This window comes from Sapajus apella, unplaced genomic scaffold, assembly GCF_009761245.1.
Source record: "Sapajus apella isolate SASKATOON/1434 unplaced genomic scaffold, GSC_monkey_1.0 scaffold6, whole genome shotgun sequence".
Lineage (NCBI taxonomy): Eukaryota > Metazoa > Chordata > Mammalia > Primates > Cebidae > Sapajus > Sapajus apella.
In genome coordinates this window covers 66,733,492-66,745,837 of record NW_022436946.1, presented here as the reverse complement: position 1 = coordinate 66,745,837, position 12,346 = coordinate 66,733,492, and the positions used below count along the sequence as shown (strand labels likewise).

Sequence of the window (12,346 nt, the reverse complement as noted above, 5' to 3'; positions counted from 1 at the left end):
AAAAAAAAAAAAAAAAAAAAAAAAAAGTGTGTGTGTACATGGACACCATACATCCACTGTTGTGCTATTTCTTGACTCAAACTCCTTACAATCAGTAAAACATACAACAGAGTTCTTAAATCAGAGAAGAGTTCACATATGAGAGGGCAGAACCAAGCTCAGTGGTCTAGGGGTTCTTGGGAACAGGGGGAGTGCTATGTGTGTTAAACAGCTAGAACCTAAATCCTCCACCACCAACGGCCACTCCAGAGATGGCTTTTGAATTGGTGGCAGAAGTGGACAGAATATTTATGTGATATTTCTTCAATGTCACATTTGAAATTAGATCAACATGACAACCTCCCAAGTGATGTCAAGGAATAGTACATATTCCAAGAGAGCTAGCTTCCTACAAAGAGGGCAAGGGGAAGATGTGGGAAGATCCTCACAAATATGTGTTTACCTCACTCCCACTCCCCAAACACTCTGGGCTTTTACTGGTCTTCGTGAGGTGGAAGAAAGTGCTTGTTGAAGCCCTTTAGGGATTCATTTAAAATTCATCCCCCACCTAACAATAAAAAACTGATTTCTAAAAAATATTTGTTAAAGTACCAATGCACTTAATTTTATTATTTTACTTCTTAACACCCCCAATGAACATTCTATTATGGTTGGTCTCCTTCAGTGATCCACTGCTCAAGTCCTTCCACAATCCAAAAATTTTTAATTGCAAATTCTAATGTGTATCACTATCTGCATGTCACAATAAGAAAAAAAAAATTACCTGCTTTAATTCTGTAGATATTTGAAGACATGCCAAGTTAGGAAGTGGTTACAGAGGTGGCTACTTGTGTAACTCAGATTTGAATCTCTAAAAGGCACTGTTAAGAAGCTCCTAAGGATCTACTCTCATTCAGGACTCTTCCAGAAAGGCCAAGTCTGAAAATAAAGAAAACTTAGACCCCCCCAGAGTCTACCATGATTCCTTGTTTCTTTCTCAGATTGTGTGGGGGGTCAATCAACTTTAGCCTTCTTCAAACAAATAATTACAGAAAATAAAATGTCTCTTTTACAAAAACAAATTCAGATAAGCCCCTCCATGGAAACACAAACTGAACCTCCCAAATCTCTGGGCCACTATCTATAGATAAGAACAGGCAGCAAATGGGACAAGGTGGCAGCAATGATCCAGAGAAGCAGTGGGCTCTCCCAGTCGGGGATACCAAGTCATGGAGAGGCTGACTTCATCCCCAAAATACTTGGTTCCACCTAGCCTCAACCCATGGGAATCAGGGAAGCCAGCTAAGTAAATAAGGATTTTTGTGCTGGTCAACCAGCATAGTTCAATTATTTCATTTACAAATCTTAACAAAGTCTTCCTACAAAGAATCCTCAGATATTTACACCCAACTATTCTCCTCAAAAATCCCTGAGCTCAAAAAGCAAAATTTAGTTTCTGAGAGCTCTCATGTAAATTACAAATAAATGATTTCTCAAAGAAACTGTATGTCACACCACCAACTCTCCCCACGTCCTTATAGGGAGATAATACACATCAAGTATTTTTTTAATCTGCCAAAAATATTCTGAGTCAACTTTAGGTGCCTCAAAACATGCTTGCATTGACTGGTTTACATCTAGCAAACATGAATTCTAACTAATGCTAAATTCTATTTAAAGCTAGCTATTTAAAGCTAGCAAACCACTACTTTTATTGGGCCATGGGAGATTGATGGGGAATATTTCAGTCTCGTATTCAAAAATATTTTACATTCATAAAGAAAAAAGGAAACGCTACCAAAATGCCATTGCCGCAATTTCAATATTTACCAAAAATGTCAATAGATGAAAAAAATGAATGAGGCTTTGTTTTCTTTTTTATTATTATACTTTAAGTTCTGGGGTACATGTGCAGAACGTGTAGGTTTGTTACATATGTATACACGTGCCTTGGTGGTTTGCTGCATCCATCTCCCCGTCATCTACATTAGGTATTTCTCCTAATGCAATACCTCCCCAATCTCCCCACCCCCTACTATCCCTCCCCTAGATGCCCCCCAACCACAGGCCCTGGTGTGTACTGTTCCCCTCCCTATCTTACTCAGTTTTCTCAATATGTATGTGTGCATGCTAAAAGTTTAGGTTATGAACCACAATCTAAATTTTCTATTTTTCCTTAATTCCAATCTTGAAATTCCTTACTATCCAATTTGCCAGTTGTGTCCTCCAGAATTAGGTAAAAAGTTATATCTTTTTTGGTGGCATGTAGGAAAGTGTAAAGCCTGTCATTACAGGTAATCTGATACTACTAAAATCAAATATATAAGAAAGGGAAAAAAGGCCGAATGTGGTGGCTTATGCCTGTGATCCCAGAATTTTGGGAGGCCGGGACAGGCGGATCACTTGAGGTCCAAAGTTCAAGACCAGCCTGATCAGCATGGTGAAATCCTGTCTCTACCAAAAAATATATAAAAATTAGCCTAGCATGGGGGCACACACCTGCAGTCCCAGCTACTTGGGAGGCTGAGGCATGAGAACTGCTTGAAGTCGGGAGGCAGAGGTTGCAGTGAGCCGGTATCTCACCACTGTATTCCAGCCTGGGTAACAGAGAGAGACCCTGTCTCAAAGGAAAAAAAAACCGAGACTGTTACTTTACCCTAAAAAACTGACATGACTGCTTGAAATGATTGATTACGAAGCTAAAGATTCATCTGTTCATGTTCACTGCTTAGTAAGTCACTTGCTTGATTGCATTTAAATAACTAAATTGAATATTTTTACCTTTATATAGCTTTATTGTTGATACTAACTTCCAATTATTCAACACTGTAGGTAGAATATCTTCATGACTACAAAGTAGGGAAAGAGTTATTAATCAGGAAAAAAACACTAACTATAAAAAAATAATAAATGTTAATATATTAGAATAAGAATTTGTGTTCATCAAAAAGCATAATACTAGGGGCAACAGAAAAACTTCAAGTAGAAGAATTAGAATTTTTTTTTCTTGAGACAGAGTCTTGCTCTGTCACCCAGCCTGGAGTGCAGTGGCTCAATCTTCACTCACTGCAACCTCCACCTCCCAAGTTCAAGCAATTCTCCTGCCTCAGCCTCCCAAGTAGCTGGGATTACAGGCATACGCCACCACACCTGGCTAATTTTTGTGTTCTCAGTAGAGCTGGGTTTCACCATGTTGGCCAGGCTGGTCTCAAACTCCTGGCCTCAAATGATCTGCCCACCTTGGCCTCCCAAAGTGCTGGGATTACAGGCGTAAGCCACTGTGCCCGGCCTAGAATTTCATGAAGTATTTTTACACATCTTTAAGGAAAATGACGTTCCAACAGAAGAATGGGTAAAAACCCAAACAGATCTTGCACAAAACATAATATCCAAATGGGTAATTAATGAATGTGAAAGTCTTTAATCTCACTGGTCATCAGGGAAATACAAAATAAAACCACAATGAGACCTGACTAGACAAAAAAAAAACTAAAAAGCATAGAAGGGATACAGCAAGTATTAGTAAAAAGGTAGAGTCAGAGGAACTCACACACGCTGTCGGTAGAAAGTTTATTTGGGTGGAAAACTGGCAGTATCTACTAAGCTGAACATATGTGCATCTTATGATCAACACCTGTGCATGTGTTAACCAGAGACAGTACCGGAATGTTCATAAAATTTTGACAATAGCTGCAAATTGGAAACTACCAAAATGCCTACCAACAATGGAATGAATAAGCAAAATGATATATTCACACAACAAAACACCCTACAGCAATGAGAATAATCACCCTATAACTGTATATAAAAATATGGATGACTCTCACAAACATGTTAAGTGAAACAAGACAAATGCAAAATATATACTATGATTCCAGTAATATAAAGTCTAAAATTAGCAAAACCAGTGTAATCTGTTAGAAGGAGTTACACTTGGGAGTGAGGAGGCAGGCAAAGGAGAGGGCTTCTGAGTGCTGATAATATTCTGGCTTTTGATGTGGGTGTTGCTTACTGGGGGTGATCATTTTATAGGTGAAACCATCAAGTAGCACACTTGTAATTAGAGTTTTTTCTGTATTTATACTATTCTTCAATAGAGTTACTAACAAATAAGCAAGTTGGATATAACTAACTTGCATTTTCATAAGAACACTTTCAGTCCTCAGAGAACACTATACATTTTAATAGATAAAATTGGTATTTCTTTACCTGACCTCTTTGTAATTGAGAAAATATGTTCTTTCAAACCCTTCTTCCTTTTTATTTTTTTCCAGATGAGATCTCACTCCGCCACCCAGGCTCGAGTGCAGTGGCAGTCTCAGCTCACTGCAACCTCTACCTCTTAGGCTCAAGTGATCCTCCCACCTCAGCCTCCCAAGTAGCTGGGACTGCAGATGTACACCACCACACCTGCCTAACTGAAACACTTCCTTCTATCACAAAAAAAAGCAACAATTACCAAACATTTACAAATAATACACTTTTTTCTTGAAGAGGCGCAATAATTTCTTTAAGTAAATTGAACAAGTAATAAAATAATAAGTCTTTCGTGTTAATGATAATGTTTTGGTATACCCAAAACTTTATGTTTTCTAAAATGTTATTTCCACACACCACATCTCTCCCTTGAGCCATAGTTGATAAATAGAGTAAATATCATTGTTATTATTCTCATTTTATGGATAAGGAAAATGAAGTTCAAGGCTCAGTGTATCCAGGATCACAAAGTAAATAACGTGCATTGCCCAGATTCAAACTTTTTTAATGGAAAATTCACTATATTAATATTGTAATTTGAAATATTGTAAGCATAAATATTTTAAGTTGAAAATACATTTGTTATGTCTAAACTATCAAACATAGTAGTTTAGCATAGCCTACTAGTAACATGACTGCTTAGTAAATCATTTAATTTTCTCTGTATTTCTAATAATTTGCCTATGTGCAAACTCTCTTGAGTCTAGTTTTATTCCTCATCCATTTAACAAAAGTCAAAGTACTTCTTTGTGAAGCAGCCTGAAATATTAATTGATAAGGTTTTTTCTTGTTTGACTTTTTTTATTTTTGATGCCAAGTTTTCCATTTTTAATCTGGCAAAACCTACTAAAAGCTCCTCAGTATGTTAAAACAAATTCACTTAAGGTGGCTTATCTTTGCACCCAGGTAATTAAAATAACACCATAGGGCCAGGTGGCTCACACCTGTAATCCCAGCACTTTGGGAGGCCAAGCCAGGTGGATCACCTGAGGTTGGTAGTTCGAGACCTGTCCGCCCAACATGCAGAAACCCCATTTCTGCTAAAAATACAAAATTAGCCGGGCGGGGTGGCACATGCTTGTAATCCCAGCTACTTGGGAGGCTGAGGCAAGAGAATCACTTGAACCCGGGAGGCGGAAGTTGCAGTAAGCCAAGATCATGCCATTGTACTCCAATGTGGGCAACAAGAGTGAAACTCCATCTCAAAAAATAAAAATAAAACAACACTATACTACCAGGGTAGCCTTTGACTTTGACTTGCATTCGATGTCTTCATCTTGAAAGTTAGGAGGTTAAAGAAAAAAAAGAGGAAGGGGCTACATGATGGATGTGAGTTCACCTAAACCGTGGATTTAGAGTTGTGCTATAAAATCAAGCACAGTTTTCTTTAATAAGTAATATTTTAGTAAAAGAACTAAGAAACTGAGACTCCACAACTTCTGAGTTTTCCAGAATGCCCACATTAACTTCTACTCCCTGTTGTTGAGCATGACCTATCTATTCTCCCAACCCAGCTGCTAATCTGACCGTGTTTCCCAGCTCACACAGAAATATAGCAAAAGCCATAGTTCAAAGTTCTACATCTAGGTTTAGATGTAGATGGGATTACATCCTAATAACCCAGCATAAATTGAAAATATTGTAAGTCTAAATGATGCATTTATTATACATAACCTACCAAACATCGTACTTCAGCCTAGCCTACTTCAACATGCTCAGAACACTTACATACATTTGCCCACCCTATACAGTTGGGCAAAATCATCTAACACAGCCAATTTTATAATAAAGTATTATATATTTCACATAACTTATTAAATACTATAGTGAAAGTAAAAAACAGAAGAGTTGTGTATGTACTCAAAGGACAGTTTCTACTGAATACATACCACTTTTGCACCATCATAAAGCTGAAAAATCATAGGCTGAACCATCATAAGTGAGGGATCATATGCAATTGCTTTCAAACAACATAGCACTACAGTGATTCCAAAAATGTCTCTGATGGTCCTAGAACAGTTGCTAAAATAAGTGTCACCTATTCTCGTTGATTAGAAGAATCTGCCAGGTTTGGGTGACTTTTAGAATTTGGAGACTGAGGTCTTTAATTCATAACCAACAGTGTTAGGTTTTCGTGTGTGTGTGTGTGTGTGTGTGTGTGTGTGTGTGTGTGTGTGTGTGTGTGGTTTTTGCTTGTTTGTTTCCCATTAAAAAAAAAAATAGCAAATGTAGTGGCTTAAAACAACACAAATGTATTTTCTTAGCATTCTGTGGGTCCAGTATGGGTCTTATCGAACTGAAATCATGGTATCAGCAGACTGTGTGCCTTTCTGGAGGTTCTACAGGAAAACCCATTTCCTACTCATTAAGGCTGTTGGCAGAATTCAGTTTCTTTTGGTTATAGATTATAGGGAGAAGTAGTTGTTTCTTTTCTGACTGTCAGCTGAGGGCTATTCCCAGCTTCTAGAGGTCCCCGCTTCCTGCATCTTCAAAAGCAACACTGGCAGATTGAGCCCTTCTAATGTTGCATCTCTCTGACCTTCTCAATCTCCTCCATTTTTAAGGGCTTGTATGATTAGATTGAACCCACCTATATAGTTTCCCCACTCAATTTCTGTAGCCTTAATCACGTCTGCCAAGTGCTTTGTGCTCTGTAAGAAAACATGTTCACAAATTCTAGAAGTTAAGATGTGGACATCTTTGAAAAGCCATTAGTCTTTTTACTATACCAGTCTTACATATCTCTGGCTGAATAAGTTTACCAAAACATTTGTAATAAATAAAATTTTATGACTGGCATATGAATTTTACAGAACTTACATTAAAAATGTATTCTTGGCATTCATCTGTTTTATTCTCATCTGGTACCAGTCGTCTACATAGAGAGATGAAAAAGTAAGTCAATGCTGTGGTCTCACATTCACATGTTGAAGCCCTAAGCCCCAGTGAGATTATATTTGGAGATGGGGCCTTTGGGAAGTCTAGGTTTAGATGTAGTCATGAAAGTCAGTTCTCATGAGATTGGTGTCCCTTAGAAAAGAGATACCAGAAAGCAAGCACTTGCTCTCTCTCTCGTACACTCTCTCTCTTTCTCGTACACTCTCTCTCTCTCCTTCTCTCTTTCTCTTTCTGTCTCTCTCTCTCCTCCTTCCTTTCTCTGCCATGAGGGGACACAGAGAGAAGGCAGCTGTCTCCAAGTGAGGAAACAGGCCCTCATCAGAACCCAACCATGTTGGCACTCTGGTCTTAAAAATCTAGCTTCTGGAACTATGAGAAATAAATTGTTCTTTTTTAAATCACACAGTCCATAATACTTTGTTTGGCAGTCTGAGTAGACTAAAACAGTCAGAAAAGTAGATATAAGCAAAAGAAGTTCATCCCCTAAGTTCAATTTAAGAAAATGTAGTTCCACAATGGAGGTGGCATAACCCCCTTCAAAAAGCAATAAACTTTAGCTTCCATTAGATATCCTCTTATTTAATCACTGGTTTTTACTAGCTAAGAGCAGAAAAATCCTACCTACCAATATTGAGATTTTCTAAAATCCACTATCATTTGAATGGTTTGAGACCTTTAAAATATTTATAATAAAGATTGCCTCTTCTACATGATTATAGATCAGGACCTGTCAAGTAGCAGTAATAATGTCAAGGAGTAATTTCTTTGAATGCGAAACTAAGGCAACTATTGATTTCTCAGGCCAGGCATGGTGGCTCATGTCTGTAATCCCAGCGCTTTGGAAGGCCAAGCTGGGTGGATCACTTGAGATCAGGAGTTTGAGACCAGTCTGGCCAACATGGTTTGGCCGCTGCTGAAAATACAAAAATTAGCTGAACATGGTAACAGGCACCTGTAATCTCAGCAACTTGGAAGCCTGTTGTAGAACTGCTTGAACATGGGAGGTGGAGGTTGCAGTGAGCTGAGATGGCATCATTGCACTCCAGCCTGGGTGACAGAGTTAAGCTCTATCTAAAAAAAAAAAAAAGAAAGAAAAGAAAAAAAAATGATTTTTCTCCCTCCACTGCACACAGAATAATTTTCATAAGTTTCATGCCTGGAGCAGTGAGGGACGGCTAATAAACTGATTTATCTATATGTTTCAAATTTCAAAATCTAAAAAATATTGCTTATTTATTTGCTTTTTAAATCAAGGCAATCTCTCAATATCATGGTGGCAGGATAGAAATAATAAACACAAAGATAAAGGTATCCATTTTGTGAGCAGCTACACCATGGCCTAATATCAGGGACCCAGGAAGTTCCTTTTGGCAGATAGCTCTAAAGATTATTACATCAGTTTCTGTCTTTCCTGTACAACACGCCATTCCCTTAGCTGAAAGGTGGAGTTTATTTTTTCTCCCTTTGAATTTAGGCTGGTCTTGCAACTACTTTGACCAAAACAATACAGCAAAAGTAATATTCTGTGTACTTCTAAGTCCAGACCTTAAGAAGGCTGGCAGCTTCTACTTCCTTCCTCTTAGAATATTCTTCCCTGGAACTCAGCCACCAATCAGTGAAGAAGCCCAAACAGCTACATGGAGAGGCCCACACGGAGGAGAACCGAGGCCCTTAGCCAACAGCTCCAACTTAGCTCCCATATGGCAGCCAGAATCAACTGCCAGCCATATGTCTGAGACCATCTGGACCCTCAAGCCACCCTAGCACCCCAGGCAACACCACATGAAGCAGAAGGATTGTCCTATTCAACTAAAATGGGAGACAAAACTAAAAATAAGAGCAAGGTAAGAAGGAAGGTGAGCATTACAGTTTTAAAGAAAATAGCCAGGGGAGACCTTATAAGATGAATGAGGGAGTGAGCCCTATCGATATCTAGAGGAAGAGTGTCCCAAGCTATTCATTCTGGAACAGCCAGTGTAAAGGCCCTAATCTATGAGCACCTGGCATGTTTGAGATAATCAATGAAAACAGTGTAAGTCGATCAAGGGGAGGAGTGGTCCAAGAAGTAACATGGGCTCATAGAAGGTGGGGATCTAGAGTGGGATAAATGCGGGGCCCCCAAAAGGTATGCCCACATCCTAACTCCTGGAACCTGTAAATGTGACCTTACTTGGAAAAGTTTTTACAAATGCAAATAATTTAATAATCTCAAAACGAGATCATCTTGGATTATCCACGGGCTTAAATACAATAACAAGTGTCCTTGTTAGAGAAAAGAGAAGGCCGTGTGAAGTGGGAGGCAGAGATCAGTTTCACTGACGCAGGCCAAGGAACACCTGGAGTCAAAAGAAGCTGAAAGAGACAAGGAAGGATTCTCCCCTGTAACTTTCAGAGGGAGCATGCCCACACCTTGGCACTGTGCTTCTGGCCTCCAGAACTGTAAAAGAATGTTTCCGTTGTTACAAGTTATCCAGTTTGTGATAATTTCTTCTATCAACTCTAGGAAATTAATGTGGGCTCCCTAGGACATTATAAGGACTTTGTTTTTTAACTGGGAAAAATGAGAGCCTTTATAGAGTCAGAAAACAGAAATTGTATGATGTAACTTACAGTTTTAAAAGAGACTACGTTGAAACTCAAATGTAATTGGAAATGATAGCACAGGCCAGTACTGCAGTGTTAGGGACAAGGAGTGATTAGATTATGGATATATTTTCAAGGTAGAGAGAACAAAATTTCTTGATAGACTGCACATAGGGTATGAGGGGAAAGAAATAGTCAAGGGTGACTCCAAGATTTTGGATGTAAGCAAATGGAAAAATGGACTTGCCATTGACCAAGATAGCAAAGGTTGAAGGTAAAACAGATATGGGGGGAAAGATCAGGGAATCTCTATTTGGGGCATATTAAATTTTAGCATTCTATTAAATATCTAACTGGCTATGTCAGGTATGCAGTTGCATATAAAAATCTGAAGGTCAGGAGAGGGTATGGGCTGAAGATGTTCCTTAGAGCACATCAGCACACAGATGACATTCAAATCATGGAACTGGGTGAGGTCAACAAGAAAATAACTATCGATGAAGAAAAGAGATCTAAGGAAAGAACCCACAGTACTTTAGGAATAGAGAGAAATGGAGGAATGGAGAGCAGAACAAGCAGCCAAGGTGGCCAAAAAGGAGTAACTGATGAGAAGGGAAGAAACCTAAGAAAATGTACTATCCTCGAAGTAAACAAAGAAAGTCTGTCAAGGAGGGAGTGCTTCTACTTTATTAGATTCATGGGCAGGATACGTAAGACGAGGACTGAGAATTATTCAGTAGATTCACCAACAAGCAGGTCACTGGTGGCTTTGTCAAGAGCCATCCTGGTGAAGCATGTGGAGCATAAGCCTGACTGAAGTGGACTTTAGAGGGAATAAGGAAAGAGGATTTGGAGATAGTGAGCATAGAAATATTTTTAGGGATTGTTTTAACACAAGAACAATGAAATGAGATGGCAGCTGGCAGGGGAAGGAGGTTTGAAAGAAAGCTTTCTGAAATTGAAAGGAAAACATATACATATATGCTGATGGTGGCAACTGAGAAGAGCAGCAGGAAAAAATGGCAATGTAGAAGACGGAGGAGAACTGCTGGAGCTATGTCTTTGAGGAGACAAGAAGAGATGAGATCTATGCAAGAGTAAAGGGGTTGACACATAGTTCCTACAGTGCGAAACAAAGGCAGACGAGGTGGATGCTGGCAAGCAGATAGGAGGGCAGTAGTAATCTGTGTAACTTCTATTCACTTCAACATACTCATGAAGCAGGAATTGGAGTCCTCAGCTGAAAGTCAAGATGGAAGAGGTGGTGTTGGAGTTTGGAGAACAGAAAGGAGAAGATGTGAAATACAGGTCCATGAGTATGGGAGACTAAATAGCTGGGAAAGTATAGAATAGCTGTCCAGCAGCTATCAAGGCCTGTTTAACGTTTGAGGTGATGAATTTAAAGTGGTTGAGTTGAGTGTTTTCTCCAGCCATGCCCAGCTGACAGAATCAGGCACAGAGAAGGCTGATTCTTAGACTTAACCAGGGATCCAGGCTTTCTAAGAGACTTCTACAAAATGAGAGAGGCAAAATGTAGCCCAGTGTGTACATAAGGCAACAACATGACAATTGGCCTCGGAATCAGGGATGACAGGAAGGGAGAGAAGCCAACAAGGGGATACAGGGTAGTAAAGGGATGGTTGGACCCGTTGGTAGAAGGTTAGGGGTTGTGGGGAGCCAAGGACTGTTGTAGGAGCCAGAAGGAATTAACATGTAGAAGAAACCCAAAACAAAGGATCTTAATGTTATGTTACTGAAAACCAGAACAGACCAGAGGGCAAAAGCCCTTCCACTTGATATGCAAATCTCTCTAGAAGAAAAGGGAATTTTTGAAATAGACAAAAAACAATTTCCTTATCCATTATTTCCTATACCAAAAATGCCATTTACTTCCAAAGCTATCTTATTTATTCAAGTTTGCAGTAAAACAAGAAGCCTGTATTATTTTCCAGGTTAATTTCTAACTGTCCTGTTTTAGAGGTATTCCCGTAAGATTCATAGTACATTGTCACTTTAAGTCACATGTTATAAGTATATATGATCTCCTCCAAACCAATGACTGTGTTCTTTAGCCTCCTCCCTAAATTCTTTCTGGAATCCTTATTTTCATCCTTTTATTCTTCCCTATCACTAATCTCTCTCAAAATTAAAATATAATGATTAAAACAGAGTTTGACATAAGTACCTCACCAATGCCAAGAATAGCAAGAGGATTATCTTGCCATTCTTGTACATTATTTACTTTCCCAGTGTCATGTCAGTATTGGGTTGAGTGTTTCTCAGGAAGTAGATGCCCACTTTCTGAGTCAGAGCCAAGAGTAGGACACGGTCTCACCAAGCCATCTTGCACCTGGAGATATCTCCCGGGGAAACATGCAAAAATAAAAAGCATCCCCAGGGAACTAGACCTCATTAGATTTTTATTAACACAGTAACTCTTTTAAACAAGCAATATCCTAAATTGGATAATTACCTCCCACATTGCTTTCCCCTTGACTTTGGAACACCAGGCTCTTTCTCAATTAGTGTTCCGAGCTTTGAGCCAAGTTCCTTATGTGCAGTTACCCAGCTGCTGCACAACTACTTAGATGTTGCATGAAGCCCTTCCTAATATAGCTCTTTAAACACA

At 39.1% G+C, this 12,346-nt stretch overlaps 1 long non-coding RNA gene across 1 annotated transcript in view; it reads right to left on the bottom strand.

The window, feature by feature from the left end:
• LOC116549663 overlaps window positions 1–12,084 on the bottom strand; it is a 235,560-nt gene extending 223,476 nt beyond the window's left edge. Inside the window, exon 1 of the long non-coding RNA XR_004267988.1 lies at window positions 12,016–12,084. This is a non-coding gene — a long non-coding RNA (uncharacterized LOC116549663). The remainder of the gene's footprint in view (window positions 1–12,015) is intronic.
• Between the last annotated feature and the right edge of the window lie 262 nt (window positions 12,085–12,346).